A 20,915-nucleotide genomic window follows, 5' to 3' on the forward strand; every position below is an offset into this window, starting at 1 on the left:
CACCGTAGGGATGGTGCCAGGTTTCCTCCAGATGTGATGCTTGGCATTCAGGCCAAAGAGTTCAATCTTGGTTTCATCAGACCAGATAATCTTGTTTCTCATGGTATGCGAGTCTTTAGGTGCATTTTTGGCAAACTCCAATCGGGCTGTCATGTGCCTTTTACTGAAGAGTGGCTTCCGTCTAGCCACTCTACCATAAAGGCCTGATTGGTGGAGTGCTACAGAGATGGTTTTCCTTCTGGAAGGTTCCCAACTCTACAAAGGAACTCTAGAACTCGATTCCCTGATCCACCTCTACGCAGACGACACTATTCTGTATACTTCTGGCCCTTCCTTGGACACTGTGCTATCTAACCTCCAAACGAGCTTCAATGCCATACAACACTCCTTCCGTGGCCTCCAACTGCTCTTAAACGCTAGTAAAACCAAATGCATGCTTTTCAACCGTTCGCTGCTTGCACCCGCCCGCCCGACCAGCATCACCACCTTGGACGGTTCCGACCTAGAATATGTGGACATCTATAARTACCTAGGTGTCTGGCTAGACTGTAAACTCTCCTTCCAGACTCATATTAAACATCTCCAATCCAAAATCAAATCAAGAATCGGCTTTCTATTTCGCAACAAAGCCTCCTTCACGCACGCYGCCAAACTTACCCTAGATCCTACCGATCCTCGACTTCGGCGATGTCATCTACAAAATAGCTTCCAATACTCTACTCAGCAAACTAGATGCAGTTTATCATAGTGCCATCCTGGAGCCACCTTATACCACCCACCACTGCGACCTGTATGCTCTAGTCGGCTGGCCCTCGCTACATATTCGTCGCCAGACCCACTGGCTCCAGGTCATCTATAAGTCCATGCTAGGTAAAGCTCCGCCTTATCTCAGTTCACTGGTCACGATAACAACACCCACCCGTAGCACGCGCTCCAGCAGGTATATCTCACTGATCATCCCAAAAGCCAACACCTCATTTGGCCGCCTTTCCTTCCAGTTCTCTGCTGCCTGTGACTGGAACAAATTGCAAAAATCGCTGAAGTTGGAGACTTTTATTTCCCTCACCAACTTTAAACATCTGCTATCTGAGCAGCTAACCGATCGCTGCAGCTGTACATAGTCCATCTGTAAACGGCCCACCCAATTTACCTACCTCATCCCCTTACTGTTTTTATTTATTTACTTTTCTGCTCTTCTGCACACCAGTATCTCTACTTGCACATGATCATCTGATGATTTATCACTCCAGTGTTAATCTGCTAAATTGTAATTATTCACTCCTATGGCCTATTTATTGCCTACCTCCTCATGCCTTTTGCACACAATGTATGTAGACTCATTTTTTGTTTTTACTGTGTTATTGACTTGTTTATTGTTTACTCCATGTGTAACTCTGTGTTGTTGTCTGTTCACACTGCTATGCTTTATCTTGGCCAGGTCGCAGTTGTAAATGAGAACTTGTTCTCAACTAGCCTACCTGGTTAAATAAAGGTGAAAGAAAAAAAGAAAAAAAAGAGCTCTGTCAGAGTGACCACTGGGATCTTGGTCACCTCCCTGACCAAGGCCCTTCTCCCCCAATTGCTCAGTTTGGCCTGATGGCCAGCTCTAGGAAGTCTTGGTGGCTCCAAACTTCTTCTATTTAAGAATGATGGAGGCCACTGTGTTCTTAGGGACCTTCAATGCTGCAGAAATATTTTGGTATCCTTCCCCAGATCTGTGCCTCGATACAATCCTGTCTCGGAGCTCTACGGGCAATTCCCTCTACCTCGCGGCTTGGTTTTTGCTCTGACATGCACTGTCATCTGTGGGACCTTATATAGACAGGTGTGAGTCTTTCCAAATCATGTCCAATCAAGTAGACTCCAATCAAGTTGTAGAACCACCTTAAGGATGATCACTGGAAATGCACCTGAGCTCAATTTCGAGTCTCATAGCAAAGGGTCTGAATAATTATGTAAATAAGGTATTTCTGTTTTTCATGTAGAATAAATTAGCAAACATTTCAAAAAAAGTTTTTCTCTTTGTCATCATGAGGTCTTGTGTGTAGATTGCTGAGGATTTTAAAAACTTTTTTTTTTAGAATAATGCTGTAATGTAACAAAATGTGGAAAAAGTCAAGGGGTGTGAATACTTTCCGAAGGCACTGTATTTATAGGTCAAGTGCACACACAGAGTTTGAATTTCAATGGGATTGTTTTGCAAGACAACACTTGATTTAATGTCAAGTTATTCCGTGTAAACATATTCCGTGTAAACAGGACCATGCACAGACTTTTCAGGGGGCAGGTGCTCAAATTCGCATTTATTTATTTCTGCAACAACACACTCACTCATCATCACAAGTTGTTAGCAAGCTAGTTACAGTGCCTCCTAAAGACATGATTGACATCTGGAAAAGAGGGTGGGCTATCAGCTGATCTTTGATGTTTATGATTGATGTAAATCTGCTAGCTCGATTTATTTTACTGATTGTGATTTACCTCTCTGTCTTTCTGCCTCTCTCTGCTGAGCTTATCAGCCAACCAGTCCGAATATTGATGATGATGTAGGCTAAATCAGTTATGAAGTGTTAATCAAATGTTAGGCTGCTGTGGCAGTACTGTTGATATTTAAACTAGGTAGCTACACACACTGACCGGTGACGGCATCTCTCAAGGCATGCATGTATGGATACCGGGCGCGCAATCTCCATACAGGGCAGACTGGGGAAAAGGCTCAAGAGGGCACGAGCGAGCCCCACCTGTGCAGGTGCCTGCATGTAAAACAGCTGTTGTTCAAGCAAGAGAGATTTTCACATCTTTTGGAGGCTCTTGGCACATCTTGGAGGCTTGAAAGGGAGCTAATGATAATATTTCTGGACCTTCAGAAGTCACACACACAAACGCATAGTATAATTCAAACCTTAACCGTATTCACACTCTACTTTTCTTAACCACAGCATGACTTGAGGTAGGAAAGAAAATACAAATACAAATGGAACAAGAATGTGAGAAGTCTGAGCAGCAGGCTTGGTTGGACCACTGGGGCAATAACAAATAAACACAATTATAAACAGACAAACAGAGGAAAAACTTGTTTGCTGTTGGTCATTGGGGCTTCCCTCCAGCATTGTGGCAAGTGCTTGGAGTTTCTCCTTTGATTTAATAGCCGTGGGATTTGGAGCCATGTGTCGCCGAAATGCTCTCCTATCTGCATCTGTTCCCGTATTTAAATCATTTTAATCTGAGTGTGATTATTCCAAAATGTCGCTATTCAGCAATGACTTGGGCCACCAGTATGACCCCTTCAGGTAATACAGAACATAGGGTAAACTCTGTTCCAGGTCTCTGGGCTTCTGGAGTGATTTGGTTCTGGTGTTTACTCCATATTGTAACTCCAGTAGTATGGCAGTAGCCTACCGCAGGGCCTCCGGAGGAATGCTAAATGTTGCACTAAAGATAAACGGGGAAAAAACATCATTCTCATTTACAATAGTAGTTTGCATTTCTTTTTAATATAGGGTTATGAAAAACCCTTCGATGAATAAGAATGATTAATTTCAAGACAATTTCTAGAATTCTCTTTTCGCTAAGACCTAAATTGAAGTTTTCAAGTTCCATTTGTGAAATCTGCAGAAAGAGARGGTCTTCATGTGGAATTTCTTGTAGATTGAGTTGCATTAATTGCGCTGGTGTATTTCTTCCCCCTCCAATTGTTCTCCTGTGGCCGTGATTAATAGTCGTATGACAGTAATATCAGAATTAGAATGGTAGACCGCGAGGCTCGGAGCACGGAGTTGGCATTTGCTAGTGTCACAAACAGGGGCCATCAGCGGGCCATCTCCACCATTAAGCCCACTGCTGACTGCGTGGGTGATGGATGATAATGCAGTGGCGTATGTACAATAACAGCATCAGCATACACAGCCGCCACTGCAGAAACCATCAGAGAGGCAGCGAGAGAGAGGGAATGAGAGAGAGAGAGAGAGCAGTATGGATGAAAGAAAAAATAAGCAGTTATAGCATCCCCAAATCTCATCCTATGTTATTCACTGTCATTTTTTGACAATTATTATTTACATATTCTCTGAAAATAAAATTATTTGAGATGCTAGCAGGTGTTCTGCAGTCATTATTTGGCAAAACCTTTTAACCTAAAACAGCATCAGACTAAATTAGAAAGAAAACAGAGGGACAAAGCTAGATTTGACTGCAATGGGGATAATGTCAACAAGCTCTCACAGTCTCACTGCAGAATTAGACGTTCATCCATGTACTACAAACGTCAAATTTTGAAGTTGCTCCAAACGTCACATTTCATAGCGTTGTTGTTTCTCGTGCTGCTCTGTATCTTTCCATTTCTCCAAATGTCAAATTTCGAAGTTCAGGGTTAGGTTTAGGAACTCATTCCGAATGGTTAAGGTAAGGGTCTGATCCAGAGTCATGGGTTTGGGATAGGGTTAAAACATTATGTTTAGGCAATCATTCCAAATGGCTAAGGTAAGGGTTAAGGGTTGGGAGTTAAAACAAAAAATATAAAAACTGTGTCTACCACTGGGATCAAACAGGCAACCTTCTGATCCAGAATCATGGAATTATGCCCATTCGCCACCCCCATCCACAATGCCCTAGTAAAAGGCTACTTGATGGCAAAAGCGCACACTGTTGCACCTAATGGCCAGTTTTGAAAGCATTTCCCCATATCCTCAGGACATGAAGAGATGTCCAATTTTGAGCTCAATCTTGATTGATCTCTCTGAGGGAATTATGTGTTTTGTCTGTGATTTCCATACAACAAGGAACACACCGTTTTATTTGTCACTGTCATGAATCCCCCTCTATCTCTCACAGTAAGTAATGTTATTATTTGCATGTCTAATTTGAACATGTATCACATTTACATTGCTTAGTACTAATGGCACAAACTAGAAAAATACCATCAATACTTTTATTAATGAGTTTAATCAACAATTTCACAATCTGTGCAGCAAATGTATTTCCAATCTGTCATTTCCATAGTTTATCCCTTCCATAATATTTGATGGTGTGTCATTATCACAGCTGTATAATAGACATATATACAGTACCAGTTAAAAGTTTGGACACACCTACTCATTCAAGGGATTTTCTTTATTTTAATATTTTCTACATTGTAGAATAATAATGAAGACATCAAAACTATGAAACAACACACATGGAATCATGTAGTAAGCAAAAAAGTGTTAATCAAATCAAAATATATTTTAGATTTTAGATTCTTCAAAGTAGCAACCCTTTGCCTTGATAACAGCTTAACACACTCTTGGCATTCTCTCAGCCAGCTTCACCTGGAATGCTTTTTTTTTTTTATCTTGTCACAACACAACCGATTGGCTCAAACGCATTAAGAAGGAAAGAAATTCCACAAATGAACTTTAAACAAGGCACACCTGTTCATTGAAATGCATTCCAGATGACTACCTCATGAAACTGGTTGAGATAATCCCAAGAGTGTGCAAGGCTGTCATCAAGGCAAAGGGTGGCTAGTTTGAAGAATCTCAAATATAAAACATACATTGATTTGTTTAACACTTTTTTGGTTACCGCATGATTCCGTATGTGTTATTTCATAGTTTTGATGTATTCAGTATTATTCTACAATGTAGAAAATAGTACAAATTAAGAAGGTGTAGGTGAGTCCAATCTTTTGACTGGTACTGGATATATATATATATACAGTTGAAGTCGGAAGTTTACATACACTTAGGTTGGAGTCATTAAAACTCGTTTTCAACCACTCCACAAATTTCTTGTTAACAAACTACAGTTTTGGCAAGTCGGTTAGGACATCTAATTTGTGCATGACACATGTCATTCTTCCAACAATTGTTTACAGACAGATTATTTAACTTATAATTCACTGTATCACAATTCCAGTGGGTCAGAAGTTTACATACACTAAGTTGACTGTGCCTTTAAACAGCTTGGAAAATTCCAGAAAATTATGTCATGGCTTTAGAAGCTTCTGATAGGCTAATTGACATCCTTTGAGTCAATTGGAGGTATACCTGTGGATGTATATCAAGGCCTACCTTCAACCTCAGTCCCTCTTTGCTTGACATCATGGGAAAATCAAAAGAAATCAGCCAATTTGTAGACCTCCACAAGTCTGGTTCATCCTTGGGAGAAATTTTCAAATGACTGAAGGTACCACGTTCATCTGTACAAACAATAGTACACAAGTATAAACACCATGGGACCATGCAGCCGTCATACCGCTCAGGAAGGAGACGCGTTCTGTCTCCTAGAAATGAACGGACTTTGGTGCGAAAAGTGCAAATCATTCCCAGAACAACAGCAAAGGACCTTGTGAAGATGCTGGAGGAAACAGGTACAAAAGTATCTATATCCACAGTTAAACGAGTCCTATATCAACATGACCTGCAAGGTTGGAGCCACTGCTCCAAAACCTGCATAAAAAAGCCTAACTACGGTTTACAACTGCACATGGGGACAAATACCTTTTGGAGAAATGTCCTCTGGTCTGATGAAACAAAAATAGAACTGTTTGGCCATACTGACCATCGTTATGTTTGGAGTAAAAAGGGGGAGGCTTGCAACCCGAAGAACACCATCCCAACCGTGATGCACGGGGGTGGCAGCATCATGTTGTGGGGGTGCTTTGCTGCAGGAGGGACTGGTGCACTTCACAAAATAAATAGCATCATGAGGCAGGAAAATGATGTGGAYATACTGAAGCAACATCTCAAGACATCAGTCACGTAGTTAAAGCTTGTTCGCAAATGTGTCTTCCAAATGGACAATGACCCCAAGCATATTTCCAAAGTTGTGGCAAAATGGCTTAAGGACATCAAAGTCAAGGTATTGGAGTGGCCATCACAAAGCCCTGACCTCAATCCTATAGAATATTTGTGGGCAGAACTGAAAAACGTGTTGCGAGCAAGGAGGCCTACAAACCTGATTCAGTTACACCAGCTCTGTCAGGAGGAATGGGCCAAACTACACCCAACTTATTGTGGGAAGCTTGTGGAAGGCTAGCCGAAACGTTTAACCCAAGTTAAACAATTTAAAGGCAATGCTACCAAATACTAATTGAGTGTATGTTAACTTCTGACCCACTGGGAATGTGATGAATGAAATAAAAGCTGAAAGAAATCATTCTCTCTACTATTATTCTGACATTTCACATTCTTATAATAAAGTGGTGATCCTAACTGACCTAAGATAGGGAATTTTACTAGGATTAAATGTCAGGAATTGTGAAAAACTGAGTTTAAATGTATTTGGCTAAGGTGTATGTAAACCTCCGACTTCAATTGTATATATATATATATATATATATGTACATTGTTACAGTATTCAATATGAATATCTTAATACACTATTTCAAATATATAATTATTTAAATCTAATTTAGCAATGAAAAATCAACTCTTTCACTGATAGTGAAATTTGAGGAGTCACAATGGGTCCACCAGATACAATGTTAGTAGAATTACAAAATAGGCAGTGTATGTGTGTCCTTAGAATGATCTTATCAGTGGTACTTGTCAGAGGCTTCTACCAATGTCCCAGCTTTAGCATCACATATCACATTAACATGACTGGAATAGGTGACGGTCAATGGAGCTGTTGGAGCGCTCACTGGCATGCCGGTCGACAGCAGTCCTCAGAGGTGTTGTCCAACAGAGGCTGATGACAAGCCCTTTTCCAAGGACCTGAGTGTAGCACTCTGCTCCCAACAGCCTTCACTAGTCATAACATACAGTACAAACAAAATAATTTAATTTATAATCACTGGAAGACCTCCCAGTCTTAGGGGGGGCCTAAGCCTCTACAGTTCAGCCTTGTTGACTCCTCTGGATTCCTAATGCTGAAGCTCCATTTACTAGGGGGCCAGAGGATGCCCCATTTGCTGTAGTAGTAAGGTGGATGGGACATAGCTTCTGCACTTAGGTCCTTCTCAGAGCACTGAATGAAGTGCTGCTGCACTCAGATTCTCCCTTAGAGAATCATATCAAAGGGGAGCCCAAGAGCCTTGTTCCTCACAGCATACATCCCTGTTCAGTGTACTGTGGTCGTCCAAGAGGAACAGGTGTGCTAGGCTCATCAGCTGACTTTGTCATCGGACAAGATCCACCCCACTGTGCCTTTCAGGTGACATACCTGTGGAGATAGAAGGCAGGGGAGAAAGACACATAGGGCAGAGGTTACACATACGAAATCAACAAATTAGAGACTGTCAATACATTTTTGTGACATGATGCAATGCAGCAATTCGCAAAAAGCAAAGAAAATATAATTTGTATTTGCAGAAATTTGACAAAGCATTCTTGTGTGATTTTTAGATGTACAGTACCAGTCAAAAGTTTGGACACACCTACCCATTCAAGGGTTTTTCTTTATTTTACTATTTTCTACATTGTAGAATTATAATGAAGATGTCAACACTATGAAATAACACATACGGAATCATGTAGAATCCCAAAAACATATCAAAGTATATTTTCGATTTTCGATTCTGCAAAGTAGCCACCCTTTGCCTTGATGACAACTTTGCACACTCTTGGCATTCTCTCAACCAGCTTCAACTAGAATGTTTTTCCAACAGTCTTGAAGGAGTTCCCACATACGCTGAGCACTTGTTGGCTGCTTTAACTTCACTCTGTCCAACTCATCCCAAACCATCTCAATTGGGTTGAGGTTGGGTGATTGTGGATGCCATGTCATCTGATGCAGCACTCTAATACTCTCCTTCTTGGTCAAATAGCCCTTAAACAGGCTGGAGGTGTGTTGGGTCATTGTGCTTTTGAAAAACAAATGATAGTCTCACTAATCACAAATCAGATGGGATGGCGTATCGCAGCAGAATGCTGTGGTAGCAATGATGGTTAAATGTGCCTTGAATTCAAAATAAATCACTGACAGTGTCACCAGCAAAGCACCCCCACACCATCACACCTCCTCTTCCATGCTTAATGGTGGGAACCACACATGCAGAGATCATCCGTTCGCTACTCGGAGTCTCACAATGGCACAGCGGTTGGAACCAGATATCTCTTTGCAGGTTTCTTTGCAGCAATTTGACCATGAAGGCCTGATTCACACAGTCTCCTCTGAACAGGTGATGTTGAGATGTGTCTGTTACTTGAACTCTGTGAAGATTTTATTTAGGCTGCAATTTCTGAGGCTGGTAACTCTAATGAACTTATCCTCTGCAGCAGAGGTAACTCTGGRTCTTCCTTTCCTGTGGCGGTACTCGTGAGAGCCAGTTTCGTCATAGTGCTTGATGGTTTTTGCGACCGCACTTGAAGAAACTTTAAAAGTTCTTGAAATGTTCCAGATTGACTGACTTTCATGTCTTAAAGTAATTATGGACTGTTGTTTCTCTTTGCTTATTTGAGCTGTTCTTGCCATAATTTGTACTTGGTCTTTTACAAAATATGGCTATCTTCTGTATACCAACCCTACCTTGTCACAACACCACTGATTGGCTSAAACGCATTAAGAAGGAAAGAAATTCAACAAATGAACTTTTAACAAGGCACACCTGTTAATTGAATGCCAAACATTTGTAAATCTGTCATCAAGGCAAAGGGTGGCTACTTTGAAGAATAGAATTAGTTAGTTTAACACTTTTTTGGTTACTACATGATTCCATATATGTTATTTCATAGTTTTGATGTATTCAGTATTATTCTACAATGTAGAAAATAGTAAAAATTTGGAAAAACCCTGGAATGAGTAGGTGTGTCCAAACTTTTGACTAGTACTGTACCTCTTTCCATCCAGAGCCTTGAACCAACACCAAAGTTAGAGGACAAGCTACTTGGCTTTCCCTCTTTCATATAACAATTGTATGGCATATTTGGGAGACTTTATGCCACATATAGCTAGCTGCCTTCCACCCTCTGAGTCACATTGTTAGGTAAATGGAAACGTTTGTAGCCTCCACACTAAAGAGAACAAGGATACTCGTTCATCCCCTAAGTGGTTTGAAGGATGTTCTGTAGATATAGTGCAACAAATTCAATTGGTCAATTCTACTCAGAGATGTTTGCTGTCTTTGTGCAACCATAGACCTTTAAAAATGCAATTTGCATTTATTTCAGATTTGCCAAGGCCCCTTTCTCTTGTGGACATCTACTTATGAGGAGGTGAGTCCATTCCTTCGAGAAAGAAAACATAATAGTTCCCTGTTTTAATTTGGTTACAGATATCACTACACAATATTTAGTTTAGTAACAGCCTGAGACATCAGTCAAACATGTCAAAATGTATTAAAGCAAGGACGAAACTTGGACATACCACAGCAAATTTGAAATAGCGGATAAATATATACAACATATGAAATGTTGTTATAAATAGTTGATACTCGCAGTCTGACATAGAATTGTCACCAGTTCTTGTGGTCATGGGTGTCACGTATACTCCCTCTCTGGCCTCTAGGTCACCAGACTGCTGATTATTACGCACACCTCTCACCATCGTCACGCGGACCAGCGCTTATTGACACTCACCTGGACTCAATCACCTCCTTGATTACCTGCCCTATTTATGTCACTGCCTTTGGTTCCTTCCCCAGTCGTTATTGTTTCTGTATCTGTTTCATGTCAGTTTGCTGTTAGTGTTTCTTGTTTTGTTCATGTTTGTTTATTTATTAAATGTATTCACTCCCTGAACTTGCTTCCAGACTCTCAGCGTACATCGTTACAATGTGTGTGTGTTGCAAATCATATTGCCCAATGTTGAGAAAAAATTGCTTTTCTCAATCTGAAACATAAAATAACATAGAGACACAAAGTGGCCAAATAGACTACTGCTTAGTTCGGGATTAGAGTAGCCTCTTTCCATCTCCCCGATGATGGATGCCATGTAGGAGAGCATTAACCCAGTATTGATGCGGCCTCTACTGCATATACAGATATGATCTCCATTTAAATGTACCCTTCAAGCCTTTGCGGCCTCCACGTAGTGCTGATAAAACCAGTCTGCCCCATTCTAATGCAACTTAATGAGAATTTAACAACATATTATGAATAAAAGGATATATTAATTTTACCCACAGAGGTTATCATAAAAAAAGCTGTAACGAGGCCATGCTAGTCCTTGAAGGAAATTTCCACCCAAAAACAATATTTTGGTAGGCCCTGAATGAGACATGAGCTCCCCTTAATGCAACAAAAGTCAAACTTTGGGGAGGGTCTCTAGATTATAAACCTTGCTGCCTGTCTCTCCGACATTTGCAACGTTGTTTTAATATTCAAATTAGACGTCCAGCTGTCCCATGGTAATGAACATGTCGGGAGGCATGTCGGCCCTTTTGTCGGGAGGCAAATGCATGTAGCATTTCTCAGCCAGTTGAAATCATGAATCAGGTAAAACGAAACCAAGTGCAGCTAGTTTGCAGTCTTTCCAGCTTCATTTTGAAGTGATTGTTTTACCTGTGCTGTTGGCTAGCTCTTCTGAACAACAGTGTCCTGATGAGTGAGCACATTTTCTAATCCAGGTGAAATCGCGCCTCATTAGCTCATTGTTATGGGTGTATCCAAATATATGTCACTAGAAACAGCTTAAACAAATGCAAATACACCTACTTTGCTGTTATTCTGGCTGCACTTTTTGATGTGACTATAAGTTAGCTAGCTAGCAAGCAAGGGCTAAGAACCGGGGCAGCGACTAGCCTACTGGTTAGAGCATTGGGGTTGCTGGATTGATTCCCCGAGCTGACAAGGTAAAAATCTGGATTTCTACCCCTTAACAAGGCAGAATAAGAATTTGTTCTTAACTGACTTGCCTAGTTAAATAAATAAGAACGTTGCCAGCCAGTAATGGAACATTTCAAAAGAACGACTGTGTCGTTTCCATAAATACAGAACAAAAAGACTGTGAATGACTGGGTTCGGGTCCATAGATCCAGGATAAAAAGACTGAATCACACCAGCCGGCTTGGTAGCAACCCTAGACTATATCTTGTGGAAGGATGGGAGTGTATGAATAAATGTATAAAAAAAAAAAAAATGAAAGTATGTCAATCATTATTTGAATATGTTGTATAAAATGGATAATGGCATCGAAGCCGGTGTTTGGAGGATATATTTACATGGTTTGCCGGCCAGAGACCAAACACAATATATCCTCCAAACACCTATATCCTCCAAACCATCGGCTTCTCGGGCATTATCACTTAAAYAACCACGTTTCCATCCACAGTTTTTATGCCACTAAAGTCATACCATAAAAAACATCAAGACAGTTGTGATGGAAACAGGAAGTTTCGGACATTTTTGTTGTTGTAATTAGTTTGTTTGACTTGGTGCAATCTATTTAATCAACAGTTTGTGACAAAACTGTCGATAGACTTGAAAATGTGATAGAACACATTGAACATTAGAGTTTTATTTGGTAGATAAATACTTAAGCGAAAAAGTACATTTTGTGTGCAGTATGTCATCAAGCACTGATTTTTATCTGCATCGAGTCAGTTTGGTGGAAACACACCACTGGTGGGAAAATGTTTTCTTTATGTGATTTTAGAATGTTCGTACGAAAATCCGTCACCAGTTGGATGAAAACCTAGTTACTAACCAGGTTTCCATTCAACTTGTTTATGCAAGTAGGATAAAAATGTCATGACAGGCCTGATGGAAACAGCACATTTGTCTGTAAACCTTTTAAATGTAGACAAAATAAAATAATCTAGACAAGGTGGGATCTTTATGTGTTGGTAAAATGTATTATGCCAGAGATGGTGGTGATATAATAAGCATCATACTTTGAGTCAAGAGATCCCTCATTGTGTGGTCCTCCCACTATGACTCGGGAAAGCATGCAGTTTACTAGATGACATAACTTATATCTTTTTATTTATTTAACTAGACAAGTCAGTTAAGAACAAATTCTCATTTACAATGACGGCAATTGTGCACCACCCTATGGGACTCCCAATCACAGCCTAGTGACACCTCTTGCACTGAGATGCAGTGCCTTAGACCACTGCGCCACTCGCGAGCCCTTATAAAGACTTCAAAGGGTGGTCAAAGTGTATGATGCTGCTTTCCAATAAATATCGAGAGTCTAAATCTGCAGACATGATGATAGACGCTTGGCTGCCTTTTGACAAATACAAATAATCTGTCCATAATAATCTCATCATGTACCCCGACTGTATCTGCAGCATGTTGGTGAGAGCGCACRYGCAAATACCAGAGTGGGAACATTCTGGTATTTAACAGCAAAAGCTTTATTTATGTGAACTAAATCATCAGCCACAGACTTTTATGCATAGAATATATTTTKTWATGCGGATTTTCGAATATTCGTATGAAAATTTGTCKCCAATTAGATGGAAATTTAGCTAATCAGATGAAAACATAATGACTAGTTGCGTTCATACCACATTAAAAGGTAATGCATGTTTACTGTCAAAATACATGTCTTTAGTATTAGGCCCATAATGATTCCCCACTGTGGGAAATAAGACCAAGCATTTGCTTTCCATTCTATTAACTTGTTGTGCCAATTGAACAGTCCGCTAATAGCTGTTTAGCGTTAATACTTTTGCATATCATTTTCTGTAACCCATTTCCGTTTAAATATTCTGCTGTGATTTGTATTATTGTAATTAGCAGGTCTAATTTTAAGCTTTGTCAGGTTTCCCAGACAGAACAAGTGAGTACAAGCTGGGGAGGTTATAGACAAGAAAAGCAATATCAGGAAACTATATTGCACTATACACAAGTCTTTTCTGCCTGCACAAAATAGAGGCAAGTTTTAACTCAATTTCCTGTGTTGAATAATCCTCATAATAACTGATATGTCTTGAACATCAGAAAATACAGATATAGGCCTAACCAAAGTCATTATAGGAAAATGTGCTTGTCATTTTGCCTAACATTAAGGTTATCATAAGTGTATCAAGTTTGTATAATGTTATGGAAAATTCTGCTTTCTCAAAGAAAATGTARTTTTATAGACAAGGCCTATTGTTCAGGTGAACACTTTGTTTTCTATTAAATAAATCATGCAAATATTGCACAATTATATAATTCTCAATCTCTTTATTCTTAAGCAAAACTATTCTGCCATAGCTCTCTCAATTCTGCTTCACCAGAGTGACAAAAAATAATGTATTGTTATTAATACTACTACTACTACTTACAGGGTAAACAACAATGTTGTGACTAACAATGTAATTATAATAATTCGTGCTATCGTTGGGTTGCCTTATTATTATCAACATTTTCCATTTTCTATTTTGTTATTCCCTTTCTTCAGAGCGCTAGTCTAGCTCGAGCCTTTCCTTTCCTCTCTGCACAAGCAGGCAGCAGCTCCTCGTGAACTCTGTGTGAACCGCGATGGCAACAATAAATTATTTTCTCCCATCGCTCGCGCCTGCGGTTAGCTCACCCTGTCAAACCATTATGTCTCCCTGCCTCCCTTCCCTGGATCTGGTCTAGGCTATGGCATATCGAGAAGAAATATAAATAAAAACGAATATTAAAGAAGATTTGAATAAAATAGTAAAACTGGTTGTGTGCTGCTGGTAACTGGACATGCAGTCGATATTCTCACATGTTACAATGGGTTTATTATTGTTTGTTTAGTGAATTCATCAGGCAGATAGTGACTTATGAATTGTAGTTTTGATTCAGCCCCAGGCAAACACAGCCTCTCTCCTTGGGGTCAAATTGTGTGATAGTCTATAGAGTACAGCCTGACCTGGGGGTAAGAGAAGGCAAGAGGCGAGCTGGGGAGACGTGAATGGGCAAGGTACTGGCTGTGGTTAGAACCATGCATACAAATGGCGCTGTCATGGCGCATTCGGGGTAAGATTTATGACTCCATCGCTTTCTTCGGATGTAAACAACGCTGAGTAAAAGAAAATAAGACGGAGTCGGCCTTTCATTGAGTAGACCAACAATACTGTGCTGGACAATTTCGCAGGATGGCAAATTCTTGTTTCAAGACAACACAGGTTCTAGATTATAATCTTAATAAAATTGTTATGTAGGCTAATTACTTCTCTCATTGAAAAAAATAGCATTTAGGCATTGTCAATTCTTCATCACCATTATATATCACATTAGGACAGTCTTAAACTGGTGGAAGAGTAGGCCTGTTTTAATGTGATGAGGCATTATCCACACTTAACCTAGATATAAGCATTATAAATGGCATTATTAGCAGTTATTATATGGCTATTATCTCATGTCCTCCTTATATGTTTAGAGTTTATTGGGATAGCAAATGAAAGGTCCTAAATTGTCCTACCGGTAGGGTAAGGTGGGGTTACTAGCCCCCTGGGGTAACTTCCCCCTGTAATTCTCACAGAAACATACTTTATGTCACCCATTGTCCCCCCCCCCCATCACTTTCCCTGGCTGCCACTACTCTTGTTCAACTAAAAATGTTGTCTGTCATATCAAAAATATTTCACTCTAGCCAAATGATTCAGAGGTAAGTTGATCTAATATTTTGCATTTAGAAAAAGTCATATACAYTGAGTATACAAAACATTAAGAACACCTTCTCTTTCCATGACATAGACTGACCAGGTAAATCCAGCTGAAAGCTATGATCCCTTATTGGTGTCACTTGTTAAGTGCACTTCAATCAGTTCAGATGAAGGGGAGGAGACTTTTTAAGCCTTGAGACAATTGAGACATGGATTGTGTGTGTATGTACCATTCAGAGGGTGAATGGKCTAGATAACATTTTTAAGTGCTTGACCAGGCTGACTAAAATGATGTATTACTACTAATATAAGTAGTATTACTACTACTACTACCCCAACCTCTCTGTATAGTGCTAATTGTCATAGATATTTCCTATTTGATATTTTCCTCACAGAAATACAGTGCCTTCAGAAAGTATTCACACCCCTTGACTTTTTCCATATTTTGTTGTGTTACAGCCTGAATTTAAAATGGATTAAATTGAGATGTGTGTGTCAATGGCCTACATACAATACCCCATAATGTCAAAGTGTAATTCGTTTTTTTTATGTTTACAAATTAATTAAAAATGAAAAGCTGAAATGTCTTGAGTAAATAAGTATTCGACCCCTTTGTTATGGCAAGCCTAAATAAGTTCAGGAGTAAACATTTGCTTAACAAGTCAAATAATAAGTTGCATGGACTCACTCTGTGTGCAATAATAATGTGTAACATGTTTTTTGAATGACTGCCTAGTCTCTGTACCCCACGCATACAACTATCTGTAAGGTCCCTCAGTCGAGCAGTTCATTTCAAACACAGATTCAATCACAAAGACCAGGAAGGTTTTCCAATGCCTCACAAAGAAGGGCACCTATTGGTAGATGGGTAAAAATAAAATAAGAACGTGGACATTTGAGCATGGGGAAGTTATTAGTTACACTTTGGATGGTGTAGCAATACACCCATTCCCTTCAAAGATACAGGCATCCATCCTAACTCAGTTGCCAGAGAGGAAGGAAACCGCTCAGGGATTTCACCATGAGACCAATTAATAGTGACTTTAAAATAGTTGCAGAGTTTAATGGCTGTGATAGGAGAAAACTGAGGATGGATCAACAACATTGTAGCTACTCCACAATACTAACCTAAATGACAGAGTGAAAAGAAGGAAGCCTGTAGAGAATACAAATATTCCAAAACATGCATGCTGTATGCAATAAGGCACTAAAGTAAAACTGCAACAAATGTGGCAAAGAAATGAACTTTATGTCCTGAATACAAAGTGTTATGTTTGGTGCAAATCCAACACAACGCATCACTGAGTACCACTCTTCATATTTTCAAGCATGGTGGTGGCTACATCATGTTATGGTATGCTTGTCATCGGTAAGAACTAGGTAGTTCTTAGCATAAAAACAAAACGGAATAGAGCTAAGCACAGGTAAAATCCTTATGAAAAACCTGGTCTGCTTCCAAAATACACTGGGAGACAAATTCACCTTTCAGCGGGACAATAGCTTAAAACACAGGGCCAAATATACACGAGTTGCAAGACCCTGGGAGACATTAAATGTTCCTGAGTGGCCTAGTTACAGTTTTGACTTAAATAATCTTCCAAATCTATGGCAAGACTTCAAAATGGCTGTCTAGCAATGATCAACAACCAACTTGAGAGAGCTTGAAGAATTTTAAAAGAATAATGTACAAATATTGTACAATCCAGGTGTGCACTTAGAGACTTACCTAGAAAAACTCACCGCTGTAATCAGTGATTCTAACATACATTGACTCAGGGGATTGAATACTTATGTAATCAAGATATACAGTGGGGCAAAAAAGTATTTAGTCAGCCACCAATTGTGCAGGTTCTCCCACTTAAAAGGCCTGTAATTTTCATCATAGGTACACTTCAACTATGACAGACAAAATGAGAAAAAAAAATCCAGAAAATCACATTGTAGGATTTTTTATGAATTTATTTGCCAATTATGGTGGAAAATAAGTATTTGGTCACCTACAAACAAGCAAGATTTCTGGCTCTCACAGACCTGTAACTTCTTCTTTAAGAGGCTCCTCTGTCCTCCACTCGTTACCTGTATTAATGGCACCTGTTTGAACTTGTTATCAGTATAAAAGACACCTGTCCACAACCTCAAACAGTCACACTCCAAACTCCACTATGGCCAAGACCAAAGAGCTGTCAAAGGACACCAGAAACAAAATTGTAGACCTGCACCAGGCTGGGAAGACTGAATCTGCAATAGGTAAGCAGCTTGGTTTGAAGAAATCAACTGTGGGAGCAATTATTAGGAAATGGAAGACATACAAGACCACTGATAATCTCCCTCGATCTGGGGCTCCATGCAAGATCTCACCCCGGGGGGTTCAAAATGATCACAAGAACGGTGAGCAAAAATCCCAGAACCCCCCGGGGGAACTAGTGAATGACTTGCAGAGAGCTGGGACCAAAGTAACAAAGCCTACCATCAGTAACACACTACGCCGCCAGGGACTCAAATCGTGCAGTGCCAGACGTGTCCCCCTGCTTAAGCCAGTACATGTCCAGGCCCGTCTGAAGTTTGCTAGAGAGCATTTGGATGATCCAGAAGAAGATTGGGAGAATGTCATATGTCTGTCTCTTATACACATCTAGATGTGTATAAGAGACAGGGGTCTTTCAGCATGACAATGATCCCAAACACACTGCCCGGGCAACGAAGGAGTGGCTTCGTAAGAAGCATTTCAAGGTCCTGGAGTGGCCTAGCCAGTCTCCAGATCTCAACCCCATAGAAAATCTTTGGAGGGAGTTGAAAGTCCGTGTTGCCCAGCAACAGCCCCAAAACATCACTGCTCTAGAGGAGATCTGCATGGAGGAAAGGGCCAAAATACTAGCAACAGTGTGTGAAAACCTTGTGAAGACTTACAGAAAACGTTTGACCTCTGTCATTGCCAACAAAGGGTATATAACAAAGTATTGAGATAAACTTTTGTTATTGACCAAATACTTATTTTCCACCATAATTTGCAAATAAATTCATTAAAAATCCTACAATGTGATTTTCTGGATTTATTTTTCTCATTTTGTCTGTCATAGTTGAAGTGTACCTATGATGAAAATTACAGGCCTCTATCATCTTTTAAGTGGGAGAACTTGCACAATTGGTGGCTGACTAAATACTTTTTTGCCCCACTGTATTAGTGTTTTATTTTTCATATTGTTTTTTGCAAATGTTCAGTGGCATGTATTCATGGATGTCAATGGAAGCCAGGCTTCCACAAAAAAAATGTACCAAGAAAAAAAGGTGAAAAATTATTATAATTAATCTTTCAACTCTCTGTGTTTCATAATTTTCCTTCAATTTGCAAGAGGCTTATTGTATCTCATCCCTGCGAGCCAAACAACTCCCCTCTGTCTCTGTATGTGTAGGCCATCTATCTGATGCTGTCTGGTCAAAAATAGTATGACATTGTACCATTGAATGCAAGGGAAGCCAGCAAGCATTTGGCCTCTCTTGATAAAAAATAAGTAAAATAATAGCCAATCAGCATTGAGCTAAACTGAGTGAGCTCAACTGTGAATGGTCCTGATGCACCAAATAAGTGTCAAGGGAAGCCAGTTTGGATTTGGCTTCACACCAATCACATCAAAAGCCAAACTTTATTGAAAGAAATTGAATTGTTGCATATTGTTGTTGTTGTCTTCCAGTGGCTAGCTAGCTAAAATTGGGCCTTTCCTAAATTAGCCAGGGATGGAGATAGGGATTTGGTCTTGTGGTTTGATTTAATTCTCCGTACTGGCCAATGAGTATAATGCTGATTCTGATCCAACCATAAATTCATACATTGTGCCCCTGGCCTGAGAGTTTGGAAGTCAATCTGTAGCTAGATGTTGTAGGCTAGTGTTAACTAGCTGGCTCATGAAAGGGGCAACGAGCAAGCATTTTAGCCARGTAGCCTAGGACAACAAAACTAAAAGTGTGGTCTTTATAACAGAGTCATAGACCATTTCTACATCATGAAAGAGAGGAGGATGGCATTGGCATTTCTCTACAGTAGGGTAAGCATAGGTGATTTGATGATGTTGAAATATTGAAGTTGAAATGGTGCTGGAACAGTGGAGGCAGCTCCTGTTTTCTTTGCAACTTGCTGTGTTCTAAATCAATAGTGATGAAACAAAGGTGTGGTTGAATATATTCTGCCACTGCGTCTTCTTATTGTCTCGGCCTTAGGCCTATCTATGTATCACGGTAGCAAGGCATATGAACTAACAGGTTTTATAGCAAATAATGCAATTATCACAACACATAGGCCTAGGTTGTAATATGTCTTTTTTTCTCTCGCTTCCTCTGTGATTTTACCCACGCACCGCTACTGCAAATGTTAGAATGTTTTTTTTCACTTTGACATTACAGAGTATTTTGTGTAGATCGTTGACAAAAAAAAGACTATTCAATACAGTTTAATCGCACCTTGTGACAAAACAAAATGTGGAAAAAGTCAAGGGGTGTGAATACTTTCTGATGGTACTGTATATGTTTTATCAATTGGACTAGATGGTACTGGGCATTATTTTCCACCAATGGGCCTGGGGGGAGAGTCAAACATGACTTTATTTGTCAATGGCATCATTTTGGATCCTCCTAATAAGCTGTTATATATAATTTGAATTAACATTCAGTAGGGGAAAATATGGAATATAATAGAGCAAAATATAGGGCGATTGAGTCTGAACACCCCTAAGCCTATCCACATACTGCATATACTGTACTGAGTTGGTCACATGTGGACAGAGAGGATTCATTGAGGTAATACCAATAACCAGTAGCCAGCTACTGTGCAACTGAACTTCCTTACCTTTGGCATTTCAGTGAGTCCTCGAAATTAAATTATTAACAAATGGATCTAAATAAAATTCCAACTAAGTGTCTAATTAGCCTACAGGCATCTAGTCCTAAGGCACGATACACAAAATGAACATGGAAGATATTGAAGATAGGCTAAGTAGTCTAGGTTGCAGTAATATCCTACTTGTCATCCATTATGATTTAAAACGGCCTATTGGTTATTCATTTACAATATTGTAAGCATGAAAGCAGCAAGTAGGCCTAATATACTGTAAATCTGGCATTCCTCTTAGACCACATATTTTCTGAGAGAACGTGTTGACAACCAAAATATTATCTGATTAGCAAAACTCCCTTATAAATAGGTGCATGGGATTTGTGAAGTAAAATTATTCCTTACAATGTATGAAGTACAGTACATTGGATAACGAATGAAAATATGCGTTTCGTTTCGTGTACAGTTTTCATCACATCACGTGTGACAGGCTACAGGGATATGTCCTCAACGACCACGCGCGCGCGCATCCGGGGAGAAGGGAACATCTGCTGTGCGCCACAATTTGAATAAGGGAGCAGCTAGATTTATAACACATCACCATTGAGAGTGCCGTTCTTTTTGTTCAATAGCCAGACGACCCCTGTTTCAACTCTG

The 20,915-nt window shown here is 39.8% G+C and overlaps 1 long non-coding RNA gene across 1 annotated transcript in view; it reads right to left on the reverse strand.

The window, feature by feature from the left end:
• Window positions 1–1,032: 1,032 nt before the first annotated feature.
• The window catches only part of LOC139028024 (uncharacterized), a 43,265-nt gene continuing 23,382 nt past the window's right edge, over window positions 1,033–20,915 (reverse strand). The window contains exon 2 of the long non-coding RNA XR_011480159.1: window positions 1,033–8,145. This is a non-coding gene — a long non-coding RNA (uncharacterized lncRNA). The remainder of the gene's footprint in view (window positions 8,146–20,915) is intronic.

Source organism: Salvelinus sp. IW2-2015, linkage group LG1 (assembly GCF_002910315.2).
Source record: "Salvelinus sp. IW2-2015 linkage group LG1, ASM291031v2, whole genome shotgun sequence".
Classification (NCBI taxonomy): Eukaryota; Metazoa; Chordata; class Actinopteri; order Salmoniformes; family Salmonidae; genus Salvelinus; species Salvelinus sp. IW2-2015.